At 45.9% G+C, this 20,036-nt stretch overlaps 1 long non-coding RNA gene across 5 annotated transcripts in view; it reads right to left on the bottom strand.

Moving 5' to 3' along the window:
• LOC140494027 (uncharacterized) overlaps positions 1–19,713 on the bottom strand; it is a 52,893-nt gene extending 33,180 nt beyond the window's left edge. For 4 of the 5 annotated variants that reach the window (XR_011963848.1, XR_011963844.1, XR_011963846.1 and 1 more), the window contains exons 1-2: positions 19,448–19,713; positions 5,754–5,888 (exon numbers count right to left, since the gene is read on the bottom strand). This is a non-coding gene — a long non-coding RNA (uncharacterized lncRNA). Of the gene's footprint in view, positions 1–5,753; positions 5,889–15,383; positions 15,594–19,447 lie in introns of those variants that run through there. The other variant, XR_011963845.1, reaches the window with a different exon arrangement.
• Between the last annotated feature and the right edge of the window lie 323 nt (positions 19,714–20,036).

Below are 20,036 nucleotides of genomic sequence, written 5' to 3'. Positions count from 1 at the left end.
GATTGCAATGGGTCTGCTAGCAGGAGGGGGGGCAATGGCAAGGGGAATCGTTGCCAAGTTTTATTGACACGATACGAACATGGAGAAGTGAAGGTGCTGGAGGTGGTGAGAGAGTGACAGAGAGAGGTCAGGGCCTGAACGGTGTTACAAAGCCAGTACGGATTGCTGCAGCTGGAGGGGTTTGCAGAGGTAGGGAGGGACATATGTATTTTTATTTATTCATTCATGGGATGTGGGTGTCACTGCCTGGACCAGCATTCTTTGACCCCATGCTAATTACCCAGAAATTGCTGGATAAATATAATACTTTGCTGGCCACAGGTGAAGTGCTGAATGACTGGAGGATCGCTAATATGGTTCCTTTGTTCAAGAAGGGCAGCAGGGATAGGCCAGGTAATTACAGAGCAGATAGTCTGACAGCAGGAGGAGGGAAATTATTGGAAACAATTGTGAGGATGAATCAACACTTGCAAAGGTAAGGATCAACTTGGTTTAGTCATCATGGATTTGGCAGAGGAAGATACTGTCCGAGGAATTCAATTCAGCTTTTTTTTTAAAATGATGCTTAAGTATATTGATGAAGGCGCTGCAGATGATGTGGTTTACATGGACTTGACTAAGTCCTTAAACAAGATCCAACATGGAAGGCTGGTTCAAAAGGACTGGGTTCCAAGGCAAGTTGGCAAATTGGATGCAAAATTGGTGGATAGCATACTTTCACCACCGGGTGTACCACAGGAAACTGTGCAGGAATCATTGAACATTAATAACTCAGATGTGAAAGCAGAAGGTATCATTAGTCGGTTTGCAGATGACATGAAAGGTGAGGGTGTTGTTCACAGTGAGGAGGATGGTCTCTGTCTGCTGTCCGATGTCGATCGGATGATAATCGAAGCAGAGTTTAGTTCTGATCGAAATGAGGTAATACACTGTGGGAGGTACGATAAGCGAAGTACAGACATAATAAACGGTAGGTCCTTGCGGAGTACTGAGGAATACAGGGACCTTGGTGGACAAGTCCATAGATCCCTGAAGGTGTCAGCACAGGGTGACAGGGTGGGAATGGCACCTGAACTGGGAGCGGGAGAGGGACAAATATCCTGGTGGGGTGAATTGCTAGAGCTGCTTGAGAGGATATAACCCAGTCTGGCAGGGTGTTGGACCTTAAATAAACGTAAGGCCAGAAAGATGATTGAGGCTGGTACACGAGTTAAAGACAGCAATTTCAGCAGACAAGGCAGGCAAGAACATAGCAGGGAATGGGGGAAAACTGATGATTAAACTGCATTAATTTCAATATAAGGGGCCAGACAGCTAAGGAAGATGAACTCAGGGCATGGATTGGAACATGGGACTGGGATATTATAGTTATTACAGAAACACAGCTGAGGGAGGGGCAGGACTGACAGTTCATTGTTTCAAGGTGGAGATGCTGCAGGAAGGGGAGGCAAGAGAGGACGTGTGGTGGTGGGTTTTGATTGCATGAATCATCACAGCAGTACTTAGAGAGAATATTCCTGTGGATTGCCCAGTGAAGCTATGTTCGTGGAACTGAGAAATAAGAATGGGTCATCACTTTGATACGATGCGACTGCTGACCCCGAATAATCTGTGGCAGACTGAGGAACAAATATGTCGGGACACCTTAAATATCAACCATAATAATAGGGCTGTTATAGTAGCGTTTATGAACTTTCCAAACCTAGACTGGGACTGCCAGTGTTCAGTGTTTGCAAGGGAGGAATTTGGTAATTGTGTTCCAGAAAACTCCCAATCAATATGTAAATGGCCTGAAAAGAGAAAGGGGCAAAACCTGACCTCCACTTGGGAATTAAGGTAGGGAGAGGGACTGAGATTTGGGAAAGCGTTTTGCCAAAGTGATCACAGTTCTAGTAGTTTGAAAATAGCTTTGGAAAAGGACAGGCCTGGTCCACAAGTGCAAGTTATAAAATGGAGCCTGACCAATCTTGACCGTATTAGTCAGGAACTTTGAAAATGTGATTGGGGAAGGGAATTATTTACAGGGAAAGGGAAGTTTGGCAAGTGAGAATATTTTAAAAGTAAGATAAACTGATCGATCAGCGCCAGCATGTTCCTGTTTGTGTGCAGGTCAATGCTGACAGCATTCGGAAACACTGGCTGTCTATTGAGGGTCTGGTCAAGGAAAAGGGGGCACATGTCAGGTATAGCCAGCTGGATCAAGGGAATTCCTGAGGATATACAGGGGCTGTAGGAATACACTTTGAGTAGAAAACAGGATTGGAGAAAGGCTACATGAAATAGCCTCAGCAGAGAAGGAAAGGGGAATCCAAAAGTGATTGTATCAGTATATTAAGAGTACATAAGTAACTCAGGACAAAATAGTGTCCTTTAGTGATCAATGAGGCCATCGATGTGTGGAACTGCAGGATATTTGCTAAGATCCTAAACAATTTTTTTCACTCCAGAACTTACTGTGGAGAAAGACTGGGGAATTCAGGGAACAAGAGTAATACGTTAGGCCACAATTGGAGTTCTCTGCAATTCCAGTCTCTCTGCTACAAGAAGGATGTTGTGAAACTTGAAAGGACTCAGAAAAGATTAACAAGATATTGCCCGGGTTGGTGCTGAATATGCTGGGGTTACTGTCACTGGAGAATCGGAGACTGAGGGATGACCTCACAGAGGTTTATATGAACATGAGGGGCATGGATAGGGTAAGCATTCAAGGCCTTTTCCCAGAAGTTGGGGAGTCCAAAAATAGAGGGAATAGATTTAAGTTTAGAGGTGAATGGTTTACAGAGGGACTGAAGGGACAGCTTCTTCACACACATAGTGATGTGTGTATGGAATGAGCTGAAAGAGAAAGTAATGGAGACTGATACAATTACAACATTTAAAATTGGCATCTGAATAGTAAGGGTGGGGGGCATGGTGGCACAGTGGATAGCACTGCTGCCTCACAGCGCCAGAGACCCGGGTTCAATTCCCGACTCAGGCGACTGACTGTGTGGAGTTTGCACATTCTCCCCGTGTCTGCGTGGGTTTCCTCCGGGTGCTCCGGTTTCCTCCCACAGTCCAAAGATGCGCATGCCAGGTGAATTGGCCATACTAAATTGCCCGTAGTGTTAGTTGAAGGGTTAAATGTACGGGAATGGGTGGGTTACGCTTCTGCATGCCGGTGTGGACTTGTTGGGCCAAAAGGCCTGTTTCCACACTGTAAGTAATCTAATCTAATCTGTAAGTAATGTAATCTAAAAGGGTATAGACGTATATGGGCCAAATGCTGGAAAAGGGAATGGATTTATTTAGAGCGGGTAAGCCAGTACGAGTTGGGGACCGAAGGGTCTGTTTCTATGCTGTAAATCTCTATGACTTGAAAAGAGTGCATGTTATAAAAGAGCTGGCGCTGGAGGTTTTAAAACTCAAAGCTATGGCAAGTCCCAGAATCTGATTAAGTGTATCTCAGGACACTGTGGGATGCTAGGGAAAAAATTGTGGAGGCCCGAGTAAAGGTATGTGTACTACAGACAGCCATGTGTGATGGGCTGGCAGGCTGGAGGGTGGCATCATGGACAGTGAAGGAGGTTTTGTGAGATGACAAAGGGATCTTGATGAGGTGAATGAATGGGCTGAAAAAGTAGAAATGGAATTCAATCTGAATAAATACGAGGTAATGCATTTTGTAAAACAAACACGGGTAGAGCTTATACAATTAATGCTCAGGCCTTGATAAGTGTTTTAAAGCAGAGGGACCTCCGGGTTCAGGTACATAATCCTTGAAGGCTGCATCACAGGACGAATAAGACAGTGCTTTGCATGCCTGACTATTGTTCAGTCCATTGAGTGTAGGATTTGGGACGTCATGTTGAGTTTGCATAGACATTTGTGAGGCCTGTTCTGCAAGACTCTGTCCAGTTCTGGTCGCCCAGTTAACAGGGAGGATATTATTAAGCTGCAGGACATTCAGAAGTGATTTACCAGGATATTGCTGGGTATGGAAGGCTTGAGATCTGAAAAATGGCTGGATAGGCTGAGTCTTTTTTCACTGGTGCCTGGGGGTTGAGACATGATGCTATAAAGGTTTATGAAAAAAATGAGATATATGGATCAATTTAATGGTAGTTGCCTTTTCCTCAGGATGGGGGAGTCTCAAGATCAGGGGCCATATTTTTAAGGTTAGAGGGGAGAGGTGTTCAAAAAAAAGATATGGGGCAATTTGCTACACAGAAGGTGGTTTGAGTGTGGAATGAACTTCCTGAGAAAGGGGTTGATGTGGGTACAATTACAACATTTAAAAGATATGTGGATAAACAGGTGAATAGGGCAGGGTTGGAGTGATATGGGCCAGCAACAGGCAGCTGGGAAGAGTTTAGTTTTAGATTATGGTGGGTATCAACTGAAGGGTCAGTTTCCATGCTGTATGGATCTATGACAAGAATATGGTTTGATTCCATTATTGAAGAAAGGATCAGGGCTGGGCCCACTGATGTGCATCATCGACATAAACGATTTAGTTGAAAATATAGGAGTGATTGTGTGAAAGTTTGTTGATGATCAAATGAATGGTGTAGTGGGCAGTGAATACGGTTATCAAAGGGGATCTTGACCAACTGGGCCAGTGGACCAAGGAATGAAAGATGGAGTTTAATTCAGGGGTTGGATTTTGTTAAGACAAACCAGGGAGGAATAATACAGTTAATGGAAGGGCTCTGGCCAGGGTTGTCGGAGAGAGAGAGAGAGAGAGACCAGAGGGTGCAAGTTACATTGTTCCTCGGAAGTGGCATACCAGGTGGACAGGGTGGGGAAAGCGATATTTGGCACATTTGCCGACATTGGCCAGCACTTTGTTACATATGTTGGAGATATTTGTAACTTTGTCCTAAATATTTCCCTTGGGCAGAGGAGGCCACGAGGTGACCCTAAGAATGATGAATAACCAAGGGTCGGTGAGTCCAAAACTAGAGGGTATAACAGGAGGTGAGAGAGCAAGGATTTAAAGAGGGAGCTGAGGGGAACATTATCCACAGAGGATAGTGCATAAACGGAACAGACTGCCTCAGGCACATGGGAGAAACAAAAACAATTACAGCATGGAAAAGACATTTGGGCAGGTACATGGAGAGGAGAAGGTTTGAAGAGATAAGGGCCAAATGCAGGCAAATGAGACTCATTGAGTATAAGAAACATGGGCAGCCTTGAGGGGTTTGACCACAGGTTCTGTTTCCGTGCTGTATCACTCTGTATCCAGCTAAAGAGGATTAGTGTACCAAAATAAGGCATGTTGTAGACACTGAAGCAAGTTGCAGCGATAGTGATGGTAGTCTAGAATGCAGTATGTCTCAAATATGTGGAGGGAGTATCGGGAAGGGAGGAGGTTACAGGGACAGGGACTATTGTAGGAGTTAAAAATGACTGAAGACACTGGTGCACAAGCCATGCCACAGATGGTGTTGCAGAGTAGTGAGTCTTAGTAGAGTGTTGGAGGGAGAACACAGAACAGAAAGATCCCAGGCAGCATTTACAACCTCTTGTCGGAGGCCTACTCTCCCCTCTGTTGTACTGATGCTCGCTAAGACAGCACAGGACTGGATTGATAACTATGAACTCCCGATGCTGTCTCACTGCAACATAAGTTAAAGTAGACGTGGTGATTGAGCACGGGGTGTGTCTATACTGTGCTCCCCATCCAGCACTGTATCTGCGTCCTGTCTTGTTAGCGATGTTTGGAGCCCTCTCATTGCTCTCTGCTCTGTCACTATGAGTGATCTTACCTCACTGCAGGATTTATTGAAGGCTCCCGGTCTCCCTGCCCTTTGTCTCTCTGGCTGACCAACCATCTTCAATGAGGTGATGGATGAGACACACAGCAGTTGGGAAGTCTATTGAGTCAGCAACTTCCTGAGTACCTACAGGAGACAGAGAAATAGACAGAATGGGAAATTAGACTGATGCAGTGAGGGTTACACAAGGAGAATGGAAATGAACCCCACAGAGATCTGGAAAATCCCAAACTCCATCCCTGACCTGTGCTGTTGAGTCTCTCTGGAGAGTAGAATTCTGTTAGCTCAGGATCTGGAGGAGCTGCAAGAGTGAGAGACGCTGACAGAGGCAGCAATTCGACCCACACAGTGAGGGATACCACATGGAGAGAGACTGAGTGATATCACCAGAGTGCAGGAAGACTTCAGGATCACACAATCATGTTGGAAGAATGGGTTTAGCTTCATGTGTCAGTGCTCAGGGATGAGTAACCAGTGAGCAGGTGAAGTGACGGCCTAGTAACATTATTGTTCGGGCATTTATCCAAAACCTCAGCTAATGTTCAGGGGAGGCAGGTTTGAATCCCATCATAAGATATGGTGGAATTTAAAATCAATAATTTTAAAAATAGCAATTCACAATCCATAAACAAATATGAAACCATTGCTGATGTACAAAAATCACAATCCCTTAGATTAGATTCCCTACAGTGTGGAAACAGGCCTTTCGACCCAACCAGTCCATGCCATCCCTCCAAAGAGTAACCCACTCAGACCCATCTCCCTCGACCTCATACACCTGACATCATGGGCAATTTAGCATGGCCAATTCGCCTGACCTACGTGCGTTTGGACTGTGGGAGGAAACCGGAGCATCTGGAGGCAATTCACGCAGACACGGGGAAAATGTGCAAACTCCACACAGTCGCCCGCGGCTGGAATCGAACCTGGGACCCTGGTGCTGTGAGGCAGGAAAGCTAATCACTGAGCCAGCGTACCACGCACTTTCCTTTTGACAACGAGATCTGATCATCCTCACGTGGTCTGCACGACATACCCACAGCAAAGTGTTTGCCTCTCAGTTGCCCTCTGAAATGGCCAAGCAAGCTACTCAGCTCACGGGCAGCTAGGGCTGGGCAATAAAGGCTGGTCAGCCAGAGACACCCACATCCCCTACCTGATTTATAAAAAAATCCAATAGGATGGTCCCACTGGAACCGTGATGGGACCAGTGTCCTGGCCAATCATGACAGTAGGTTTATGGACAGGGCTTTAAACTGACAGAGAGGATGCAGGGACAGGGTTCAGGTGAAAGGAGCTTTCCACATCCAAAGAAAAAAGGTGAAGCATCGGAACAGTATGGGGATGTGGCTGAAGGCAATCAGAAAGGTACAGGATGGGACAGCGATTAACTAAAACTGTACATCAGTGAATAGGTTTGTGACAGGAAATTGTGGGAAAGAGTAAATTATGTTTTTTTTCAATGGACGAAGTCTTATCAATAAGGTAGATGGATTTGTGACACTGAGATAAAAGAGGTTTAGACAACAGAGAGACATGGTTATAGGGTGAACAAAAGGTGGACATAAATATTCAATGGATCACAACCTTGCGGAAACTCAGGCAAAATGGGTAACACTAACAATAATGGATAACAAAGGCATCACAGAGAAAGCATTTGGTCTCAGATCATGAAGTAGAATCAGTCTGAATGTAAATTCTGGCTACTACTTGCCAAGGACACAAGCAGCAGAACAGTTTTAGCCACTGAACAGCATTCCGCTGCTCATTACTGCATCACACAGGAACTCATTGGAATTTTTTTAACAAACACATTGCGATAATTTTGGGAAACATCAATATTCACAAAATGTAGTACAGTCACACTGGCAAGAGTGATATTGGAAGAGGAGTTCAGAAAATTAGTTTTCAGTGTTTCTTTGAATAACAAATTGTGCAACTGGCTAGGGACATAACTACCTCAGAGCGACCATTGTGTGATGAATCTTAGTAAATGAGTAATGTCACCTGGAGAGATCCTCTGCAATATTGTGATAAAATGCAATTTAAGGAAATATAAAGTTTTAAAGTGAATCACAGAAAGGACAAGCTACAACTAGAAACAAAAATAAACAATAACATGAGTTTGAGAGGGGAACTGACCAAGGTAAACAGGCTAAACAGACTGAAATATGTGCCTGTCAATGAACAGTGGAAAACATTTGAAGGAACAGTGTAAAACACTCAACAAAAGGACATTCCATTGAAACAGACAAATCCTCAGCAAGAAATCCCCATCGGTCCCTCATTCAAGTAAAAATGATCATATTAGATTATCGGGCTTAGAGGATCACCAAAAAGTACTTAAAATCCTGAAGTGAGAGAATGTTTTCGGAGTAAGTTTTAAACGGATTGCAAAGGGTCTGCTCCCAGGAGGAGGTCAGATGGAAGAGGGAATAATTGTCAAGGTTTTATGTCACAAAAGGAACCGGGAGAGCTGAAGGTGCTGGAGGTGGTGAGAGTGTTACAGAGAGGGGTCAGGGCCTGAACGGTATTACAAAGCCAGTACAGATTGTTGCAACTGGAGGTGTTTGCAGAGGTCGGGAGGGATATATATATTTTTATTTATTCATTCATAGGATGAGGATGTCGCTGATTGGACCAACATTCTTTGCCCTACTGCTAATTACCCAGAGTATAGCACAGAGTCAGCCATATTGCTGTGGGTCTGCTGTCACGTGCAGGCCAGACCAGGTTAGAATGTCAGATGTTCTTCTCTCAAGGACGCAAGTGAACCAGATGAGTTCTTCCTTCTGGTCAACAATGCTTTTATGGTGGCCTCACCAATGTCCTCTACAGCCACAACATGACATCCCAACTTCTACTCTCAATCGCAAACGCCTGCTTCACCAACCTGTCTACCTGTGACACCACTTACAAAGAACTGTCTACCTGCATCCCTGGGTCACAGACTGACAACACTACCCAGGGCCCAAACATAAACTGTACAGGTCCCACCCTGGTTTGTTTCACCAAAATGGAACACCTCACGTTTATCTAATTAAACTCCATCTGCTATTCTTCAGCTCACGATCCCAGTGTACTATTCGTCCTGTTGTATCATAGATAACCTTCTTCACTGACCACTTTACCAACAATTTCAGTGCCACTCAAAAAAACTTACTTACCAGGAAACCAATATTCCCATCCAAACCATTTATCCAAATGACAAACAACAGTGGACCCACTTCACCACTGGTCACATGTCTCCTGTCAGAAAAACAACATGTCTCCCATCACCCTCTGTCTCCTACCATCAAGCCTAATTTTGTATCCAGTTGACTAGCTCCTCCTGAATGCCATATCCTTTTACATTGATCTGAGCTTATTATCCAGTTTACCATACAGAACGTAGAACACAGAACAGGACAGCACAAGACCCTTCGGCCATGATGCCATGCCCATCTTTTATCCGACTGTGAGATCAAACTAACTTACATACCCTTCATTTTGCTGTCATCCATGTGCCTATCCAAGAGTCTGTTAAAATGTCCCATTACACCCACCCACCACTCTCTGTGTAAAGAACCTACATCTGAAATCTCCCCTTACCCATCCACCAATCACCTTACAATCATGCCCCCATGTACCATGTATGCCATGGGATAAAGAGGTCTCTCACTGTTCACTCTATCTTTGCCTCACACCTTCTTGTTCACCTCTAACAAATCACACCACACTCTTCTTCACTCCAATGAGAAAAGCCTTAGCTCCCTCAACCTTTCTTCATAAGACATGCTCTCCAGTCCAGGTAGCATCCTGGTAAATCTCCTCTTTACCCTCTCTAAAACTTCCACATCCTTCCTTTAATGAAGGGACCAAAACTGAACACAATATTCTAATTGGGATCTAAACAGGACTGTATAGAGCTGCAGCATAACCTCATGGCTTTAAAACTCAATCCCCCAGCTAATGAAAGCCAATACAACAGATTCTTTCTTAATAATACCATCAGCTTGGTGGCAAATTTGAGGGATCTCTGCTCATGGAATCCAAGATCCATCTGTTCCTCTACACTATTCAGTATTCTGCCTTTACCTGCACATCTTTGGCCTGTGGGTGGAAACCGGAGCCCCTGTCGGAAACCCACGCAGACACGGAGAGAAAGTGCTCACTCCACACAGACAGTCGCCTGGGGCTGGAATTGAAATCACGTCCCTAGTGCTGTGAGGTAGCAGTGCTAACCACTGAGCCACCGTGCTGCCCCATGTAACTCTCTAGAGCCCTGCTTCTGATCCTTGGTTCCTCAAACTTAAATTAGCTTCCTTCTTCCTCTTGACTAGATGTTCTACATCCCTTGGAACCTTGACAAATGCTTTGCTGAAGTTCATGTAGACAACACTGACTGCTCTGCCTTCATCGATCTCTTGGTCAACTCCTCGAAGAGTCAATCCAGTTTGTGAAACATGGCTTCCCACTCACAAAGCCATGCTGACTATCTCTAATCAGCCCTTGCCTTTCCAAATATATGTAGCTCCTTTCTCTCAGAATCTCCTCCAACAACTTACCCAGCACTGGCTCACTGGGCTGTGATTTCCTAGCTGCTCCCTGCAGACATTAAGTGATGGAACAGCATTAGCCACCCTCCAGTCTTCCGGTAACACATTGTGTGTATTGATAAAATAAATATATGTTAGGGACACTATCTCTTCCCCAGATTCCCACAATATTCGACCTAATAAGCGACATTAAGATTTGATCTACCTTTATTTGTTTTCAGATACCAGCACTTTTTTTCCTCTGTTGAGGATTCTTTCCAAGACATCACTATTTATTTCCCCAACTTCCTGAGCTTCCATGTCTTTCTCCACAGTAAATTCTGACAACACTATATTGTCTAATATCTCACCCACCTCCTGACAGTTAAGGTGCCCTATTCTCTACCAAATTACTCTTTAGCCCTTATTGAAACGTGTGAAAAGTTTTCTGAAAATTCAAATAAACCGTATCCTCAGTCCAACCACTCCTACACCCGTATCTATTCTGCCATTTATATTCACACCAATAAAAATAAAATCCAACAGGCTCAAAAACACATCCTCTTTTCATTAAAAGTGTTTCTAAGGTTCCAGTTATTCTTCATTGACATATCCTTTCAAGCATATTTCAGCTCCTGACCTACTGTCAGGCTAACACTGTTTGGTTTCAGACTGGCAGCAGAAAGAGTTATGGGTGTTCGTGTTTATCAATCTGAAAAAAGGTAGCTTACAGTTTCAACAGGTAATAGATGTTTTGGAAATAAGGAGGAACGTGGGGACTGAATGACATTATGGAGATAGGGAGCGATGTGCGGACTCAACGAGATTATGGACGTAGAGAATGCACTAGTGACTGAAGAACATTATGGAGATAGGGAGTGATGTGGGGCCTGAAAGAGGCCAAAGAGATCTGCAGGGCTGTTGGGCCTGAAGGAGGTAGCACAGATCAGGAGGATCATGGGGATTGAAGGAGGTTACTCTGAACTGGAGGGTCGTTGTGTCAGGATGAGATTATGGAGATAGGGAGGGTCGTGGGGCCTTTTGGAGGTTAGGGAGGTTGGTGGGGAATGGTTCAGGTTACATGATTAGGAAGAATCGTGGGGACTGAAGGAGTTTATGGAGATAGGGAGGGCTGTGGGGACTGAAGTAGGTTATATAGATAGTAAGTTTATAGAGAAGCACAGGAAAGAAGAGCAGGTATTGGCCATTTGACCACAGAGTCGGTCCCACCATTCAATATGATCACGACTGATCATTTAACCCAGTACAGTATTCCTGCTTTCACACCTTACTCTGATATTATAGTGACTACTGGCATTTAGTGATACAGCGGGCTGTCGTAACTGGGACAGGGGGTGGGGTGGGGGGGGGGTGTCTTACAGAGATAGGGAGGGTTGTGGAAGCTGGGACAGGTGACAGATACAGGGTGGGTTTTAGGAATGGGAGGACTTCACAGAGATTTGGAGGAATGCAGGGATGGGACGTGATAACAATCACAGGGAGGGTTTTGGGAGCTCGATCTGAGACGGGTATAGCTGAGAACAGAAGGGAGTCAAACAGGGACAAGGTAGGACTAATAAATTAAGCTGCATTTATTTCAATGCAAGGGGCCTAACAGGGAAGGCAGATTAACTCAGGGCATGGTTAGGAACATGGGACTGGGATCTCATAGCAATTACAGAAACATGGCTCAGGGATGGGCAGGACTGGCAGCTTAATGTTCCAGGATACAAATGCAACAGGAAGGATAGAAAGGGAGGCAAGAGAGGAGGGAGAGTGGCATTTTTGATAACGGATAGCATTACAGCTGTGCTAAGGGAGGATATTCCCAGAAATACATCAGGGAAGTTATTTGGTGGAACTGAGAAATAAGAAAGGGATGATCACCTTATTAGGATTGTATTATAGACCCCACAGTAGTCAAAGGGAAATTGCCAAACAAACTTGTAAGGAGATCTCAGTTATCTGTAAGAATAATAGGGTTGATATGGTAGGGGTTTTTACCTTTCCAAACATCGACTGGGACTGCCATAGTGTAAAGGTTTAGATGGAGAGGAATTTGTTAAGTGTGTACAAGACAATTTTCTGATTCAGTATGTGGGTGTACCAACTAGAGAAGGTGCAAAACTTAACCTAAGCTAAGGAAATAAGGCAGGGCAGGTGACTGAGCTGTCAGTGGGGGAGCACTTTGGGACCAGCGACCATAATTCTATTCATTTTAAAATAGTGATGGAAAAGGACAGACCAAATCTAAAAGTTGAAGTTCTAAATTGGATAAAGGCCCATTTTGACGTATTAGGCAAGAACTTTTGAAAGCTGATTGCAGGCAGATGTTCGCAGGTAAAGGGACGATGGAAAATGGGATGCCTTCAGAAGTGAGATAACAAGAATCCAGAGAAAGCATATTCCTGTCAGGGTGTAGGGGAAGGCTGGTAGGTATAGTGAATTCTGGATGACTAAAGAAATTGAAGGTTTAGTTCAGAAAAAGAAGAAAGCACATGTCGGGTATAGACAGGATAGATCGAGTGAGTCCTTAGAGTATAAAGGAAGTTGGAGTATACTAAAGAGGGAAATCAGGAGGGCAAAAAAGGGACATGAGATAGCTTTGACAAATAGAATTAAGGAGAATCCAAAGGGTTTTTACAAATATATTAAGGACAAAGGGTAACTATGGAGAGAATAGGGCCCCTGAAAGGTCAGCAAGGCGGCCTTTGTGTGGAGCCACAGAAAATGGGAGAGATACTAAATTAATATTTTGCATCAGTATTTACTGTGGAAAAGGATATGGAAGATATAGACTGTAGGGAAATCGATGGTGACATCTTGCAAAATGTTCAGATACAGAGGAAGAAGTGCTGGATAACTCCCCAGGGCCTGATCAGGTGTACCCGAGAACTCTGTGGGAAGCTAGAGAAGTGATTGCTGGGCCTCGTGCTGAGATATTTGTATCATCAATAATCACATGTGAGATGCCAGAAGACTGGAGGTTGGCAAAAGTGGTGCAACTGTTTAAGAAGGGTGGTAAAGACAAGCCAGGGAACTATAGACCGATGAGCCTGAACTCAGTGGTGGGCAGGTTGTTGGAGGGAATCCTGATAGACAGGATGTACATGAATTTGGAAAGGCAAGGACTGATTATGGATAGTCAACATGCCTTTGTGCGTGGGAAATCATATCCCACACACTCGAGTGAGTTTTTTGAAGAAGTCGCAAAGAAGATTGATGAGGGCAGAGTGATAGATGTGATCTATATGGACTTCAGTAAGGCATTCGACAAGGTTCCCCATGGGAGACTGATTAGCAAGGTTAGATCTCATTGAATACAGTGAAAACTAGCCATTTGGATACAGAACTGGCTCAAAAGTAAAAGACAGAGAGTGGTGGTGGAGGGTTGTTTTTCAGACTGAAGGCCTGTGACCAGTGGAGTGTCACAAGGCTCAGTGCTGGGCCCTCTACTTTTTATCATTTACATAAATGATTTGGATGAGAGCACAAGAGGTACAGTTTGCAGATGACACCAAAATTGGAGGTGTAGTGGACAGCGAAGAGGGTTACAACAGGATCTGGACCAGATGGGACAATGGGCTAACTAGCAGATGGAGTTTAATTCAGATAAATGCGAGGTGCTGCATTTTCGAAAAGCAAATCATAGCAGGACTTATACTCGTAATGGTAACGTCCTAGGGAGTGTTGTTGAACAAAGAGACCTTGGAGTGCATATTCATAGCTCCTTGAAAGTGGAATCGCAGATAGATAAGAGAGTGAAGGCGGCGTTTGGTATGCATTCCTTTATTGGTCAGAGTATTGAGTCCAGGAGTCGGGAGGTCATCTTGCGGCTGTACAGCACATTGGTTAGGCCACTGTTGGAATATTTTGTGCAATTCTGGTCTCCTTCCTATCAGAAAAATTTTGTGAAACTTGAAAGGGTTCAGAAAAGATTTACAAGAATGTTTCCAGGGTTGGAGGATTTGAGCTACAGAGAGAGGCTGAACAGGCTGGGGCTGTGGCGTCGGAGGCTGAGGGGTGACCTTATAGAGGTTTAAAAAATTATGAGGGGCATGGATAGGATAAATAGACAAAGACTTTTCCCTGGGGTCGGTGAGTCCAGAACTAGAAGGGATAGGTTTAGGGTGAGAGTGGAAAGATATAAAAGAGACCTAAGGTGCAACTTTTTCAAGCAGAGGGTGGTACGTGTATGGAACGAGCTGCCAGAGGATGTGGTGGAGGCTGGTACAACTGCAACATTTAAGAGGCATTTGGATGGGTATAGGAATGGGAAGGGTTTGGAGGGAGATGGGCCGGGTGCTGGCAGGTGGGACTAGATTGGGTTGGGATATCTGGTCAGCATAGACGGGTTGGACCAAAGGGTCTGTTTCCGTGCTGTACATCTCTATGACTTCAACACTCATGGAGGTTATAGAAATAAACTGTGTGACTGCATGTGGAGGTGGTTGAAGGCATAAAGGTTTGTAGTTATCGTAGGAAATTACATCATTTGGGACCAGCAGAGTTTTCAGAGACTAACTGCATTTCAGAAACAGGAAGAGTTCATAATCATCATTAGAAATGCAGAAACTAATTTATGAGAGAAGCAGGGTCACTCTGCACTGTGCCCAGAGACAAGGAGGAGTCTTACAGCTGGAGGAGGTTACTAAGGTACAGAGCTTTTTTGTTGTTGTGACAGGAAATTTACAGAGATCATGAAGGTAGTAGGAGTTCAAAAAAGTCACAAAGACAGGGAGGTTTTTCAGGTCTAGAAAGGACAACACTGACCAGGATGGCTGAAGGAACTGAAGAGTTGTTTTTCTTCAGTTAAGGAGAGATGTGACAGAACCCGGGATTAAAGGCAAACGCAGAAACTTGGAGAGTTGTAGTGGTAGGAGGAGCTTACAGGGATAGGCAGGATTGTAGGGGCTGATAGAGATAGGGGAAGTGGTATCAATGAAACAGACAATGGAGAAACTGACAGACATAGGGAAGGTTCTGTGGAACAGATGAATTTACAGATAAGATGGTGATAATGAAGCCTGAGAATTTTCTCATGTTCCTTGCCCAGCATTGTTCCTACATCATGCCCTCAGGGTCTGAATTAAAATCCACTTACTCCTCCCCGTGCTGTTTACTGTGAGTGATCTGACCGGCTGCAGGATTTACTGAAGGCTCCAGATCTCCCTCTCCATCTCTCTCTGGCTGACCAACTGTCTTCAATGTGGTGATGGACGAGACAGGAATTGGGAATTCTGCTGAGTCAGGGACATCAGGAATACCGACAGGAGACAGAGAAATAGACAGAATGGGAAATTACACTGATGCAATGAATCTTACACATGGAGAATGGCATTGAATCCCACAGAGATCTGGAAATTCCTAATGTCCATTTCTGGCCTGTTCTGCTGCGTCCCTCTGGAGTGGAGAATTCTGTTAGCTCAGGATCTGGAGTAGCTGCAAAGAGTGAGAGACACTGACAGAGGCAGCAATTAGACCCAGAAGTAAGGGATATCACATGCAGAAAGACAGTGATATCAGCAGAGTGGAGGAATGTATCAGGATCACACAATGGTATCAACAGAAGTGGTTCTGACCAGTGAGCACTGCTACCAGTACACAGGGAAGACTGAGCTATTTTATTGGGATAGGCTCCCCAGGTATCAGGAATATGCAGTGTGCTATAAATGGACACAGATGAGGAGGGGGAAAGGTCTGAGGGGAATGGAAATTCCCAAGTCCAAAGAGGAAGGTTGAAATATTGGAACACCATGGAGATGTGGATGAAGACCAACAGAAAGAAACAGTAAGAGACTGAGTTTAATTAAAATACTACATTGTCAAATAGATTTGTGACAGGAAATTATTGGTTAACATTAAGTAAATGCCATTTCTGCCCCTCACAATTCCTCACACACCAAAATGACATCACTTCCGCCCCTCACATCATCACTGATGTCACACACTCAGTGACTTCCATGCCCCCCCCTCGACTGCCGTGTTTGTCACCACTTCCGCCCCCACCAATGCCGCGCACTTGCATTCTGCTGACAAACCCCCAGGTCCCACCATCACAATCCCTACCCCAGAATCCGGAGGGGAACACCACCCCTGCTCATGACTCCATCCCCATCCCCCCTAACACCACACCCACTCCTGTTCCAGGCTCCGTCGCCTCGCCCAGCTCCACACCTACGCCAGGTCCCAGCTCCCAGTCCTGCCGAGTTTTCACCATTCCTCCTGACCTCCCCCTCACTGAGGATGAATGATCAATCCTCAGCAAAGACTTCACCTTTATCCCCCTCCGTCCACACATCAATTAATTTAATACACGCTGAGATATTGAACACTTCTTCTGACGCCTCCGAGCATACTTTTACAATCAAGACTCCCACCCACCTTTCAAGGACCCTTTTGCCCACCTCCAACATACTCCATCCACCAGGACACCCCGCGCTGGCCTATTACCTGTCTTCGATTTCTACATTTCCAACTTCCACCGAGACATCAACCGCCTCAACCTATCTACCCCCTCCCCCAATCCATCCTCTCACCCTCACAACGTGCAGCCCTCCACTTCCTCTGCCGACCTCACCATCAAACCAGCAGATAAAGGGGGTGCAGTGGTAGTCTGGTGCACTGACCTCTACACTGCTGAAGCCATGATGCCAACTCGAAGACACTTCCTCCTATCACCCCCTCTACCATGACCCACCTCCCATCACCAAACCGTCATCTCCCAGAGCATACAGAACCTCATCACCTCAGGAGGAGAACTCCCACCCACAGCTTCCAACCTCATTGTCCGGGATCCCCCACTGCCCGATTCTACCTCCTTCCCAAGATCCCCATAGTGTTAGGTAAGGGGTAAATGTAGATGTAGGGGTATGGGTGGGTTACGCTTCGGCGGGGCGGTGTGGACTTGTTGGGCCGAAGGGCCTGTTTCCACACTGTAAGTAATCTAATCTAATCTAATCCACAAGCCTGACCATCCTGACCGACCCATTCTCTCAGCATGCTCCTTCCCCACCGAACTCATGTCTGCCTACCTCGACATTGCCCTCTCCCGCAGTCCAGGAATTACCCACATTCATTCGAGACACCATCCATACCCTCCACCTCCTCCAAGACTTCTGTTTTCCAGGCCCCCAACGCCGCATCTTCACCATGGATATCCAATCCCTCTACACCGCCATTCACCATGACCAGGACCTCCAAGCCCTCCGTTTCTTCATCTCCTGACGGCCACAACAGAACCCTTCCACCGACACTCTCATTCGTTTGTCTGAACTTGTCCTCACACTTAACAATTTTTCCTTCAAATCCTCCCACTTCCTCCAGACCAAAGGGGTAGCCATGGGCACCCGTATGGGCCCGAGCTATGCCTGTCTCTTTGTTGGTTATGTAGAACAGTCCATTTTCCGTAGTTACACTGGCACCACTCCCCACGTCTTCCTCCGCTACATTGATGACTGATTTGGCGCCACATCGTGCTTCCTTGAGGAGTTTGAGCAATTCATCAACTTCACCAACACATTCCACCCTGACCTTAAATTTACCTGGACCATCTCTGATACCTCCCTCCCCTTCCTGGACCTCTCCATCCCCATTAATGACAACCGACTTGACACCGACATTTTTTATGAACCTACCGACTCCCAAAGCTACCTAGATTACACCTCTTCCCAGACTACCGCCTGCAAATTTGCCAACCCGTATTCCCAATTCCTCCGCCTCCGCCATACTTGTTCCCAGGAGGGCCAGTTCCACCACAGAACACACCAGATGGACTCCTTCTTTAGAGATCGCAATTTCCCTTCCCACGTGGTTAAAGATGCCCTCCAACGCATCTCGTCCACATTCCACACCTCCGCACTCAGACCCCACCCCTCCAACCGTAACAAGGACAGAACGCCCCTGGTGCTCACATTCCACCCTACCAACCTTCGCATAAACCAAATCATCCGCCGACATTTCCGCCACCTCCAAACAGACCCTACCACCAGGGATAGATTTCCCTCCCCACCCCTTTCTGCCTTCCGCAAAGACCGTTCCCTGAGTGACTACCTGGTCAGGTCCACGCCTCCCAAAATCCCACCCTCCCTTCCTGGCACCTTCCCCTGCCACTGCAGAAATTGCAAAACCTTCGCCCACACCTCTCCCCTCACCACCATCCAAGGCCACAAAGGAGCCTTCCACATCCAAAGTTTTACCTGCACATCCACCAATATCATTTATTGTATCCGTTGCTCCCTATGCGCTCTCCTCTACATTGGTGAAACTGGACACGTCCGAGCAGAGCACTTTAGGGAACATCTCTGGTACACCCGCACCAATCAACCCCACTGCCCTGTGGCCCAACATTTCAACGCCCCCTCCCACTCTGCCGAGGACATGCAGGTCCTGGGCTTCCTCCACCGCTGCTTCGTCACCACCTGACACCTGGAAGAAGAACGTCTCACCTTCCGCCTCGGAACACTTCAACCCCAGGGCAACAATGTGGACTTCACCAGTTTCCTCATTTCCCCTTCCCATACCTCACACGCCACCTCCAGCCTTCCAGCTCAGCCCCCCATGACTTGTCCTAACAGCCTAACACCCTTCCCACCTATCCACTCCACCCTCCTCCCTGACCTATCACCCCCATTCCCACCCCCATTCACCCAGTGAACTCTTTGCTCCCTTCGCCCATCCTCCACTCTGACCTATCACCTTCTTCCCCACCCCATTCACCTATTATACTCTATGCTACTTTCTCCCTATCCCCACCCCCCTCTCATTTACCTCCCAACTCTGCAGGCTCCCGGCCTCTATTCCTGATGAAGGGCTTTTGCCCGAAACGTCGATTTTCCTGCTCCTCGGATGCTGCCTGACCTGCCATGCTTTTCCAGCACCACTCTAATCTAGAATCTGGTTTCCAGCATCTGCAGTCCTTGTGTTTACATTATTGGAGAAGAAGGCAACCGAGATAAGGCATGTTGTTAACACTGAACCAAGTTACAGGGATAAGGAAGGTAGTCTGGAATGCAGCACAATTCAAATATGTGGAGGGACTATCGAAAGGAGGAGGTTACAGCGATAGGATCTGTTATAGGAATTAAAAATTATTGAAGACACTGGACCACAAGACATGTCATAGATACACTGTTGTAGAGTAGTGAGTTTTAATATAACATAACTTACATTGGTGTGGTGATTGAGCCTGGGGTGTGTGTGTGCACTGTGCTCCCCTCCAGCATTGTACTATGTCATGTTGTGTTAACAGATGCTTGGATCCCTCTCATTGTTCTTTGCTCTGTGCACTGTGGGTGACCTTAATTCACGACAGGATTTATTGAAGGCTCCAGATCTCCTTTCCCTTTGTCTCTCTCTGGCAGACCAACTGCATTCAATGAGGTGATGGACGATCCACCCAGCAGCTGGAAAGGCTATTGAGTCAGGCCTTTCCTGAGTACCTACAGGAGACAGAGAAATAGACAGAATGTGAAGTTAAACAGATGCAGTGAGGGTTACACATGGAGAATGGCACTGAGTTCCACAGAGATCTGGAAAATGGAGCGATATTAAGTAATAGTCCCACATTGCTGGAAGATGTCAGGATCACACAATTGTGTCAGAAGAATGGGTTTAGCTTCATGATGCCCTGGTATTAGTGCTCAGGGATGAGCACCCAGTGAGTAGGTGAAGTAATGGCCTAGTGGTATTATAGCGACAGAATGTATCCAAAACCTCAGCTAATGTTCAGTGGAGGCAGGATTGAATCCCACCATCT

This window comes from Chiloscyllium punctatum, chromosome 23 (assembly GCF_047496795.1).
Source record: "Chiloscyllium punctatum isolate Juve2018m chromosome 23, sChiPun1.3, whole genome shotgun sequence".
In the NCBI taxonomy this organism is placed as follows: domain Eukaryota; kingdom Metazoa; phylum Chordata; class Chondrichthyes; order Orectolobiformes; family Hemiscylliidae; genus Chiloscyllium; species Chiloscyllium punctatum.
This window is presented reverse-complemented; position numbering and strand designations above follow the sequence as displayed.